Source organism: Bemisia tabaci, chromosome 1 (assembly GCF_918797505.1).
Source record: "Bemisia tabaci chromosome 1, PGI_BMITA_v3".
In the NCBI taxonomy this organism is placed as follows: Eukaryota; Metazoa; Arthropoda; class Insecta; order Hemiptera; family Aleyrodidae; genus Bemisia; species Bemisia tabaci.
In genome coordinates this window covers 13,632,226-13,645,373 of record NC_092793.1, presented here as the reverse complement: position 1 = coordinate 13,645,373, position 13,148 = coordinate 13,632,226, and the positions used below count along the sequence as shown (strand labels likewise).

At 41.5% G+C, this 13,148-nt stretch overlaps 1 protein-coding gene across 1 annotated transcript in view; it reads left to right on the top strand.

The window, feature by feature from the left end:
• The first annotated feature begins 11,607 nt into the window (after positions 1-11,607).
• Positions 11,608-13,148, top strand: part of LOC109040468 (uncharacterized) — a 61,337-nt gene continuing 59,796 nt past the window's right edge. Inside the window, 1 exon segment of the mRNA XM_019056427.2 lies at positions 11,608-12,058. The gene's annotated coding sequence lies outside the window, so the exon portion shown is untranslated.

Genomic DNA, 13,148 nt, shown 5'->3' with positions numbered 1-13,148 from the left:
CTTTCATAGCCATAGCAAACCTGAAGAATAAAATAGCATTGTCCAGCTGAGTAGTGCCGAGGGCTTCCACGGTTTGAGCGCCAACTACTGCTTCCTGTAACACTGGCGCATAGGTAGTATTAGTCAACCAGTCAAACGATTGGACAGTGCAAGGTTCGTAGACTCGTTGGAAGCCATTTCAAATAGGTGGGTTTGGATTGGCAGGTACAATCACTGCCGGAGTCAATCCTGTCCTATCCCAGGCGAAAGTTTGGTAGCTAAAAGCAGGTTGCCCCGGAGGGAGGAAATTTGTGAGTGCTTGGGCGATGATGTTCATTGCGAGGGCGCCATAAGACTTGAGAGAGTAGGGTGACGTTGAGAGCATCACATCCCTATAGTCTGGAGACCCTCCACTAGCATACCAACCTCTGACCACTGGAGTGCCTTGGATCACGACTTCATGACGCAGGTCCGCTGTGGTATGATAATCAACCAAACCCCATTCCACGGGGAAGGTATCCAACCAAGACGTCAAGCACATGGGGTTGCCAAATCTAGGCGGGTGATGTGGGGAGGTGAGCCCAAAAGGACCCGCAAAACCCCAAGCCAGGATAGGGGCGTTCCAGCTGCGAGTCGCCAAGGTGTTCAAAGGCAGCACTCCCCCAATGTGTCTGTCTATGGCGTTAACCACCAAGACAAAAAGTGATGGTGAATCGTTGACATCACCGGACACGTTCGTGGTTAGGGCTAACTCATTAGCTAGCTCTAGATAAAGAGGGGGGGTCAGATTGGACCGCATGGCGGCAAGCTGGATCACCGTGCCATTCACATTGAATGATTGTAGGGCTGTGGTGAAGAAGATCGTATCAACACCGGCGAGTATGGATGTGTGTAGAAGGCGCTCTGTCACACTTGAACCTCCGAAACAGATGTAATCACGCAGGAACTTTTTATCTTCAGACCGTGTTAGCTGTAGTAGACGGTGCAAGAAATTATACTCCCGAGGTTGGGGCAGAACGAGTTCACCAAATGTCTCGAGAGTTGGAGAGACAAAGGTATGCCATTCGAAACCAGCTGTCCCTTCTGGTAGTTCATCAGCTCCGTGGATGTCAAGGAGCTGGCCATTTTCATGCGTGTCAACCAAAGACATAAAGACGGAGGGCTAAAAGCGAAAAATGAAGCTTCTTTTCAACCACCTCTACTATTGGCTAGAGGATTGGCGGGGAAATCGGGACAAGTTTGAAATTCAAATGTAGGGCGGGAACTAAATAAAATTGCGGAAACAAAGTATTCTAGGTTGATTTTTGCCCAAATTCACTTACCCACTCATATTTTTTTAACTTTAGGTTAGTTTTGGTCCGTCGTCGACCGATTAATTTCATTTGGGAGTAACGGTCATCTAGCACTGTAACGGCCTGTTTGAACTTGCAGAGCCACCATGAGCAGAAGAAAAACTAACTTTATCTGAGATTACTGCCTGTTACTGAGCAAAAGTAGGTGTATTATATTAGGACGCAGACCGAACTTTCTTAATATAATCGTTTTAAGCATTTAAAACACGTTTAGAAGAAGAAATAAGGAAAAATCAAGAGGACAAGTTCAAATCAAATTTCCGTTTGCCGCCATGGATTCCCGCGCTCATTTACACACTCACACAAGCACCCAGCGCCAAACCAGGCTTCACTTTTTTCCCGTGCTTTTAGATACGAGCACTCCGTCTTTATGTCTTTGGTGTCAACCCTTAATTTCTTTGTCAAAAATGTAAAATGTAGCAAACTAGAAATGAGACTTTTTCCTTTCCCTTTAAAGCGAATCGACGTAGTTTCACAGATTTTTTCATCAACACCTATAGTGCACTAATAGTGGGTCCTAGCAGGTGTCGTCTTTCGAAATTCCTTCAATGTTGTGCATAGGCAACACGCATAAGTCGACAACATTTATTTCAGATACAGACTGTTTTGGATAATATCTATGAAGCCTTACATTTAGAACAGGATACGAAATGACGCCGCACGACTTTTAATACTGTAGAAGTCAGATGGTACAAAATCTTTTAGGGGGAAAATCTACCATATTTGTTTTTCAGTGTAATATAATTCCCCGAAACAATTCCCGAATAATTCGTTGCACTTTTCCGAATTATGCACAAATTGTTTTCAACCAAGGTATTTTAGGAAGAAAATGAGTTAAGAAGAACGATTCCACTTGCGGAAAACCGGAAAAATTGGTTTATTAGCGAAAAAAACGAAATAAAAATTGATTCTTCTGAAGGCACAAAGACATAGAAAAAAACATACTGAAAGGAATATTTACAATACTTTAGACATTGAAAATAAGTAAGAAGCATTATAAAACCCCAAAGAGAATTAATTTAAATAAAGAAAAACAAATAACAGAAATATAATTTTATTTATTAAGAAAAAAACACAGCCGACAATGTGATAAAGGAACAAAGTAAAGGACTAGCTCTGCAAGGAAGAAGACAGAAGTCAGGATTCAGGATGAGGGCGGATGCCAAGCCACAAGGGAGCTGTTTACGCAAGAGGCGGGTAGAGCGCAGCAGCGTACTTGCAGAAATAGTGCATTCGCTGCTGAAGAATTGGATATGCCCGTTTAAAGCAAAATTCCGCGAGGTACCCATCGTAATGCGCAGTACTCCGTCCAAACCTTGGCACATTGCATCTCAGATCACGCCAAAATCTTTCGATAACGTTTCCAATACCATCATGAATAAATCCTACCGAAAGAGGATTGAGACATACCTCATTTCTTTAACTATCTGATACCTTCAAGAACCATTTCAGGTTTGTTTTCAAGCTTATCATTCCATTAATTCCCACTTTTTATTTATATAATATTTGTTGAAATGTACTTTTTGCCCAAAATTAAAACAATGTCAATGTTTGGGCTGCGTGAAATTTGTTTATTGAACGAATGAGATAGAGATAGGTTCTTCAATTTTATTTTATGAATTAAAAAGGAAACACATATCTTTTTTGAAGGTAAAATTTAAAAAATGCCAAATATGTAAGCAGATTGTGAATCTAAGAGAAGAAGCCTCATTACAATACTTCTTTTCAATTGATTCGTGGCACAATCTTAGTGACATATGCAATAAATTTTCAGTTGAGATTTTCCCACAACCGTGTTTTTCCCTATAGTTGGCCTCTCTATCATGCGATTGCAATTTTTCGTATCCACAATTGATTAATTAATACTTACAGGAACGATACATTTTGACCATTCATCATCTTATTGAAAAAGCCATCTTGTATGATATTTTTGGTTAAGTTGTCGTTTAAATAGAGGATCAGAGTCACAGAAAAAAACTAGGGAAGTGAAAGAATAAAAATGTAGCTTCGAAATTCTTAGAGAAATCTTTAATCATAACAAAAATATCTTTGAAGTGGCCGAGCGCGGGACGCGAAGCCTAGGGCCGATGGGGGTGGTTTCCCCTTAAATGTCTGACCATTATGGTAATTATTAATTATTTTTAACAAAAAATTCGGTAATTATTTTTTAAGGATTACATACATGTCTTAGGAAAGTATTCAATATGACGGACCTGTATGCAGATGGATCTATATCAACTATTTCCTTTTTTTGAGCCAACATTGTGATGAATGCAAGAAGAAAAATTCCGCAGTCATCTGACCTTTGTTGCTGTACGTCAGCATAAGTGAATTCCATGCGAGAATGATTCAAAAGTTTCTCGGGCTTCAGCTTCAATGTTTTCCGAGAGTCATAGATTGTTCCTGTTTGTATCGGATATCATTAAACTAAGTTGTTTGCCTTTCAGCAAGCCGCATAGAAATCCAAAATCGGAGGAGTAATAAAAAAATGTCAAGCGTTTTTGCAAAACTGGCTCTCCTGTAAAATTGGAAAATTGCACTGGGATCACTATTCGTTCGTTTGCTTGCTAAAAATATTAACAGGAAAAAGATAATAAATATTTACAAAATCTCGCCAAAATATTCAGATAAAGTTCACAATTAGGTATAAGCATACCTTTCAGGATATAAGAACATACCTCAGTAATAAATACAATAACGCAGCATAAACTTATTGAAGCTCCACTGAGAGAAAACATTCAATGTATAACACAGCTTAGGTTTTAGGGGTTCAAGGAAAAATTGTGAAAAGTTCTCAAAGAAGAAAGCAAAATACATCAAACAGTACACTGAATGTCTCTTTTTTCTAACGCTAACCTCATTTCTTCTTCTTAATGTATCGAACGGAACTTTCGAACATCAGTTTTAAAGGTTATCTGACTCTCTACATCTTGATGAATATATTCTTTACCCGAACATTTTCAGTACCGGAACCTCACATTGAGCCTTTTCCGTTAGGCAAAACAATTCGTAACAGGTTCAATCTTGATCAATATTTGGCAAATTCACCTCTCTCTCCTTTTTTACCTCTTCGAGAATCTGTTGTTATGTAAAATTTTTGGTTACAAATTAATAACATTTATTTATTATAACAGTTAATATGTGGAAAACCCTGTCCTCGAGTTCCTACATGCCGTTTTTGCATTGCGAAAATTAAAAAGATCATTATAGAGAATCATTAAAAGAGATCATAATATCATTAATAGAGATCATATAAAGAATCATTATATGTTATCAACATTTTAGGCAAGTGTTAGTTTCAGGAAAACACTATTATTTATCTACTTTTAAGCATTGTGAATTGAATTAATGACAAAAAAGAGATCTGGAATGATTATACAGTGGACATTTCAAACAAAATAATAATTAAAAATAAGTTTTTAACAGTTATAGACCCCCCGCGCCTAACCTAATAGGATCTACCAGCCTAACTCGAGAAAATGAAAATTGGTATTTATGTCTTGTGTCTCTCCGTCAATGAAGTTGTCGTGATGCGACTTGTATGAGGATCAGGAGAAAGAAGCGCCTTCAGAATGAGAAGACGCAAAGATAATAACGCGTTCCATTGCCTCGTATCATTCTTCTGCTCCATTTTTTTTCTCATTTGTCTTTCATTAATGCCGGCAAAACATGAAATACTTTTAGTGTAATCCATTCAAGTAGAACTCATAAGAATCAAAATTTTGATCGGAATTGATGGAAATTCAAGCGTGTATCCAGGCCTTTGATACATAACTTTTTCGCACTGTTGTCTCCGAATTCGTTTATTAAGCGAAAAATAAATCCTTGAGCAGCGGACCGCTCCAGGTGTCAAAGCATGCTTCCGCATAATAATGTGACTTACCATCTTCTTTAGCGGTTGAAGGTGTAGGTGTAGGTGTAGATTCAGAATTAACTTCTTTAAATTTCGGGCAGATATTTTTATCTGCGTCCTTTTCCTTTTCTTCTCTATCCTCGAGATAAAATTGCATATGCTCGAAAGCTTCACTCTTATTTGAATAACTATCACAATCACATCATCACTGTCAAACAGTGTTAGTAGTTGCGGACATAAATTATTGGTTTACATTACAAGCACCTACGATGCGACGATGGATGATCGGATGAAACACTTTAAATCGAATCAGAAAAGCGCAATAAATTATATGTAAAAAAACTGTAAAAAACAGGACAATTTTTGAGGAGCGCGTGCCAATAATTTTCTTTTTCTTTTCACTTTTCAGGTTAGAAATAAAAGACCGCGAACGATAAACCAACGAATGTTCCGGGAAAGTTCCGAAGAATGCAAAAGTTCCTGTAGATTCAGGAAAGTCCCTTTCCTGACACTTTTTGATTACGTCCTTCGTTTCGTCGAGCATCTTAGGGGCGTGCGTGCTCGTTAGTGCATGACGCCCTGGTGGCTGATAATTTGACCGGAACCCTTTCAGTAATATTTGAAAGTTCTGATTTTCGATGGTGCTATACGGAAGGCCGGAGGTCATAATATATCTAATGACATGTTTTGTCAGTCTTGAAATTCTCTCAAAGCGGCATGTGAGGTGTCGATTCTCATGTAAGTTGAGGCGTAGATTCCGAATTCTAAGTCGGAAATTGCAAATTGGTGGTCTGGAATGCCATTAGAGATCTGGTGCTCATATATTCGTTTCCATAGATGGCGGCTCGTGCAGCATTTATGTTGCGAAACTCATGACTGTCACACGCTCATAACCGTCATAAATAGCTGGAGTTTGTACAGGAAAAACTGTATTAAAAAAAATATCCGATAACATTGGGACCATATACGTTTTCAGATCCCAGAAATCGTCCAGAATTAAGAAAACACATAACTTCCAAGGGAAATTATGAACTTGATTTATCGACTTTTTTCACCCTGAAATGTCCGCTATTCCAATATTCGCCCACATAGGAACAGTGAAATTCTCTCAAAGCGGCATAGTAGGTGTCGATTTGTTTTTAATCTGAGGCGTGGATTTCGAATCACAAGTCAAAACATGTAAATATCCCATAGTGACGAAAATACTTAAATATGGCAACCGCTTTGGCCTACATTTTGGACTAAGAATGGTGCTTGGGTTCATTTTTGTCGAAAGAGCTGGAAATGAATTGGTGATTTCAATGGTAATTGACAAATTTCACGCGTATTCTTTTTCTATGTACGCAAAGGACTCAGATGGGCGTCTGTTTTTTTCATTTTTAAAAATTCCCACAAAAATATAATTTTTTTGCCGACGAAGTATGTATCTGCATTCAGAGTTCCTATGTTATTGTTTATGAACGCACTCAGTTTAATTGCAATTAAAACAACTGGACAATTGAGTGCTTTTTGTAGCGCAGGGTTTCGTCTCCTAGTAGAAGCGACACCTACAGTTTCCTGCGTTATCTGCAAAAAAACGCACGCTCCTGCTAGAAGAAAATCGATTACAAAAAGAACCATCTATTATCCAGTTATCTAATAATGAAAGAACCAGAAACCAATATGAATCCTCTGTGTACATTTGAAAAAGAACACCGGTGAAATATGTCAATCACCATTAAATTATCCGATTCATTTCCAGCTCTTTCGACATAACTGAACCCAACCCAAGATGCATTCTTTATTCCAAGATGAAGGCCGGAGCGATTGCCATGCTTAAGTATTTTTGTCACTTTGAGATATTGACGATTTCTGACTTAAAATTCGGAATCTACGCCTCAACTTACATGAGAATCGACACCTCACATGCCGCTTTGAGAGAATTTCACTGCAACTATGTCCCCCCGGCGGCCGTTTTGAAGAGGGTACGGGGTTGCTCCTGGCCCCCCGTAGGGGTAATGGCATTCCAGACCTCTAATTTGCGATTTTCAACTTGGAATTCGGAATCTAAGCCTCTACTTACATAAGAATCGACACCTCACATGACGTCCTGAGAGAATTTCACTATTTATGCCCCCCATGGCAGCCATATTAGAAAGAAGAGGGGGTTGAGGGGGTTCCCCTGGCCCCATATAGGGTATAAGCCATTGCAAGTCTCACATTTGCGATTTATGACTTGAAATTTGGAATTTACGCCTCAAATTACATAGGAATCGACACCTACTATGACGTTCTGAGAGAATGTCACTATTTATGCCCTCCGCGGCGGCCATATTGGGGGTAGGAGGGGGTGAACCCTGGCCCTCCATAGGGTGCAGTGGCATTGTAGACCTCCCTTGTAGGTTTTCTGACCTAATTAACATGAATGAAGACACGTCATTCGACAGTGAAAGGTGCATCTTGGGTAATTATCATTAAAGTTGAAATTTTGGCCGCCATCTAGGATTTGACGGTCCCTAAGGGGTTGAAATGATTTTTTGACACCAGATATGAATTCTACGACCAAAATTACATATAAATGGATACCAAACTCGACAATATTCTCAAATTTTGGAATTTTGACCCCCGGGGCGGCCATTTTGGGCGCCATCTTGAATTGGGGGCACCAGCATCATTTTTGGACTTGACAACATCGAAAATCGGATTCTACACGAAAAAACGAAGAGAATGATGTATCATTCAAACTTTATTACACAAGCTGCACACAGGAGTACATCTGCAACCGCACTAGGCGTCAGGAGTTTGTCACCAGATGGTGTTTTTTGGACCACTTTGAGGGCCTAGATGAGGGTGATGGCACAGGCTAGAGGGTGGCAGACAAAGTTTTTCTAGTCACCCTGGGTATGATCTTTAATAATAAACTTGTCTGCCAAGCGTCAGGAGTTTGTCACCAGATGGTGTTTTTTGGACCACTTTGAGGGCCTAGATGAGGGTGATGGCACAGGCTAGAGGGCGGCAGACAAAAATTTTCCGTTTCAGTGCATGCAAGGCTATCGATTTAGGGGGTCAAAACATGTATCCCGAGTTTGTCACTCAAAGTCGTCTGGCTCTCGGACTATAACCACCTGATAGCAATCGGCGTGTTTGCATTCATATTTTTCTCGCCTTGATAGATATCCACCTTGATTGACCGCGTGCTCTCCTCAACTTGCGCGCGAGAGCGTCGGCCATGTTGAGGAGTGATTGAATGGAACGACTCCTCCAACGAAATGTTCACCTGTGCCGTAGTATCCTTTTTGAAGCGGGAAGCTTAAATGAACACGAATTTCTCACGCAGATTGTGAAGTTAGGAGTGCATCTCAGAGTTTGCCGATGCGCTCATCGTGATTTTTGAGACATTACTTCTCGGGAACTACTCTTGTTTTTGCTCCAGCAAGAGTCTGCAAGAGGCCCATCGAAGGGACGGCAGTTACCCCTTCTTGGCGGTGGCGTAGGCGGGAACAGCGGGCTGATTATTGAAACTGATAGACAAAGCTATAGACAAAGACGACAAAAGTGATTTGGAGGGATCCTATTGGTGGAAGCGGGTGGTGGCAATGGATATAGGAGGTAGGTAATGGACTGACTAACGGCAACCCACCAAAGACCCGACAGTTAGTCCATCATTTTCTTCCTTAGTCTATAAGAACCAACCATGTCAACCAATAGGATCGCTCTATACTCCCTGTGTCTTCTTTGTCTATCGCTTTGTCTATCAGTTTCAATAATCGGCCCGCTGGAGGAGCGCCGTCCAAGCCGCGCAACCTATGATTCAAGAGTTGAGTCACCCGCAAGCGGCCAAAATGACGGACGAGAATTTGGTTATGAAATATATTCACGGGCACAATGGAAATCGCCGCGGCCCTTGCGTCTCGCGGGGCGGAGGGCGCGGGGGAGAGGCGGAAGGAAGAAAGGGAGGGAGGGAGGGCGGGAGGGAAAACGGTGGGAGCGATAGCGGCATCGGCGGGAGCGCTAGAGTAAAAGTGGTTTTGACCTAGAGCGGCCTCGGCCCTCCGTCGACGTCGGGCCAGTCGCCAAGAGAAATCCTCCGAGGAGGCCATCGCGGGCAGCCTGGCAACGCCTGCTCCCTGCTCTCAGCGCTCGCTTCTCATTGGCCGGAGCGCGGGCCAATTACCTCGAAATTGCCACGATATTGACAAGTGGAAATGTAGTTACAACTTGACGTGTAACTTGAGTTCGACGCAACCGAAGCGGCTTAGATTCCAACGAAGATGGTAGTCGCACACCCGCACTTGCGCCACTGTAGCCCAACCCGATTAGAAGGATACTAATTGGACCGCTGTTAAACAGAAATGGAACCAAGCCACATCAGCTATTGCCAAATTTAATTGGGCAATTTTATTTTTGACGTGAAAACGGTTCTGCGGATTTTCGTGGAAATTGTAGTGAAAATTCTCCATAGTTTGAAGCAAATACCTTGAAAATTTCAAAGGAATTCGCACAAACATTCTCTCGTAAAAAATTATATTGCCCAGTTAAATTTGCGCAATAGCTGATGTGGCTTGGTTCCTTTCTGTTAAACTCGGTCCAATTCCCATGATGACTTTTAAGAAGCCTAAGCAATCTGGTCAGAAAGAAGAAATTGAAGAAAATCGGCTCAGCCTATCCTTGCGTGGTGTATTATGTATCACGGAAAAAAAATTGCTGACTCAACAATCTAAAGACAGATAGTGCAATGTTTCAACGCAGATTTTACAACAAAAAAATGCTACTTTAACCACCCCCGTGGTTAAATCAGTTTACAATGTGGTTAAAGTAGCTTTTTGTTTGTTGTAAAATCTGCGTTGAAACATTGCACTCACTGTTTTTAGCAATTGAATTGTTGAATCAGCAATTTTTTTTTCCCTGATATATATTTTAGGCGTAAGGGCAAAGCCTATCACCAGAACACAGTCCCACCGCAGGAAGCGGAGCAAATATAAGCAGAATTATGCTTCAATTAAAATGCTACAAAATCCAAGAGCAGTATCAAAATACAGTAAATTACACGAGAGGCATATTTTACGAAAACGATTCAACATCGTTAAAATATTAAGGAATTTAGTACAATCGTACAATGTAGAATGGTAACAGTGCGCCAGTGAACGCTGTAAGAACGCAAAGGTTAATAGAGTACAGAACAGATAAGTAGACCTACGGACGGAAGCAACAGTTGAGAGTGCGCTGAAGAGCATCAGAGGTATTCATTAGTCAATCATCGAGCACTTTTTTACCAATACATCATTGGCATTTTCTATATCTCATTGGATGTTGATTAAAACACAATCTTTCCGGAAAGAAAACAATTTTCCTTCGGACTCTTGTCTCTCACGAAACATCCACAATCAGGGTGTCTGCGAATCTGGTGAGTCCAGAGATAGTAATGATTTCTTAAGGGCGGTCGGGAAAGTCTGAAAAAGTGCGAAAATTCCGATGGAAGGTCCTGGATTTTCCCGTTCATACCACGCGTGTTTTATGACAAAACCAGGAAAGTATGCAATCCCCTGCGCGTTTATCTTCGCATAGCATTAGCATTTGCTGCAATGACGTGGCGTGTGTTGCGATCTATTGATATTTCCCCATTTGAAGCTGTGGTAAATAATCGATTATAGTGTTCGTTGCGAACACCTCGTTTATCGATACTTTTCCATAAGTTTAAATGGCCGATAAATCAATATATCGCAAAGCACGCCACGCCACTGATTTGCTCGCAAGATCGCGATCGTGCAGTCAGTTGATCTTCCAGCCACCAATAAAATTTTGCGTTTACGTCATTTTTGTCGCAATTCAAGCGAGAATTTCAAATTTTCGAAAATTTTCACATTGCGTCAAATGGAGTTTCTATAAAAGCACTGAATTTCTCAGAAAAGTACTGTTGAGACGAACATATCGGAAACAAAGCTCAATGTGTTCTCGTTTAAGCTCTTTACAGCGTTTCAGCTCTTCCTCAAGCGGAAAAAGAATTACACTGTAAGCTCTTATTTTACGCCACTTTTGGTAGACTCCCACCCGGAAAAATTTACACGAGAAGTCGTGGCACATGCTGATTAAGTAACGAAATTTAATTTGTCTCGGACACCCTACAGATTGGCTCCCTCTGCCGTACTACAGAAAAACGTCGCATGAACCTTCAGGCTTTGTCAAAGCCAAAGTTCCTCCGATAAAGCACGAATTTTCAAGGAATTGATTTCTTTTTTCATAATTTTCAGACGATTTCTTACATCTATAATATCTCAAAATTTTAAGGTGATTCGACGGATGCCATTTTTTGTGTTATGCGATATTTTTCCTCTAAAAAAACCACGCCTTTATTGACACAAGAGGCCAGACTCTGGTTTCAAGCAACAATCCGGCGACAAGAAACTGCACTCTTGACCCATGCAAGAGGTTTTTTTGACCAGTGTAATGTGTTGTTTTTTTTCCAGTGTAGCTTGCATAATTCGCCTGAAAATTGCACTTTTTTTCGGGTGAATCTGGCAAGACTTGAATGTGGATACGGCGTTTTTCCTGCGTAGTGGGTTGGGATCCTCGGCTTGGGAAGAGGGTGTTGGAGCGGGCGACTTTCTTCTTGTGGCATGAATGACGGCGGGCGCGGACGGCAACAGCGGGCCAGCGGCATACTTCGGTGACCTGGATGCTGACGGTAGGTGAAGCAGCGTCGAGCGTGCTATTCACCAATCGCTCCTTAGCCAGATACGTACGATCCGGATGTGAGCCGCAACCTCTTTGTTCTTTATTAACACTTTTCCACCTGCCAGTGAGCCCACGTACCTCTTCGCCGTACCAGTTCAGTGCCGCGCCGGATATTCCCCCGTTTTTACGCCCCAACAGGAATAAAAAACCCCAATATCTCCAAGTAAGTACGCCGCCTTTTTTCCCGGCCTTTCCGGAATCTACCAACGAGAAACCGAAAGTTACTCAGTTGTCGCTGTCTTGATTTTTTCTACGCTTTTCACCTTTTAAGTCTGTCACGCGTTATGTCCCCTCGAAATTTCCCCCATTTTTACGCCGAAACAGGAATTTAAACTCCCAATTTCTCCGAGTAAGCACGCCGCCTCTTTTCCCGAGCTTTCCGGATTTGACCAACGAGAAACCGAAAGTTACTCAGCCGTCGTTGTCTTGATTTTTTCTACGTTTTTCACCTCCTAAGTCTCACACGCGTCTTGTCCTCTCGAAATTTTCCCCATTTTTACGCCGAAATAGGAATTTTAACTCTCTACTTTTCCGAGTAAGCACGCCGCCTTCTTTCCCGGAGTTTTGTTCATTTTACCATCGAAAAACAGAAAGTTACTGGGCCGTTGCTGTGTCTGTTTCTTGTACGTTTTTCACCTTTTAAGTCTCTCACGCGTCTCGTCCCCTCGAAATGTCCCCTATTTTCACGCCGAAGCAGGAATTTTAACCCCCTATCTCTCCTAGTAAGCAAGCCGCCTCTTTTTCCGGGGTTTTGCTCATTTTACCGTCGAGAAACAGTAAGTTACTGGGTCGTCGTCGTGTGGATTTTTACAGGTTTTTCACATTTTATGGCTCTCACGCACATAGTCTTTTCGGAAGATGCTGCCTGCTAGAAATTTTTTGTTACCCTGTAAAAACAGATCAGTTGTGGTGAAATTACGGAGTCGATGGTAAAGCTTACAGCGGCACGTCATGTAAATTTGAAGAATTTCTCCTTGTTCCGTCACGTTAAACTATAAAGCTGTGTCAGAATTCTTGCAAGGAGTACACGGCTTATTTCCCGGGAAGATCAATTTATGCAAGCTCACAACGTCCCGTGGGAAACCAGAATCATGGTTTTCTTTATTACCACGGAGTTTTCCCTTTTTACCACCCCTTGGGGTCTTACCCCGTGGATCCTGCAAGTAATCTCTTCGCTTCCTTCAAGGAATTCCTCATTTCTTACCGTGGAATAGTGTCGGGGTTCTCTTCGCTTTTCTGACGTCTTCCAAAAA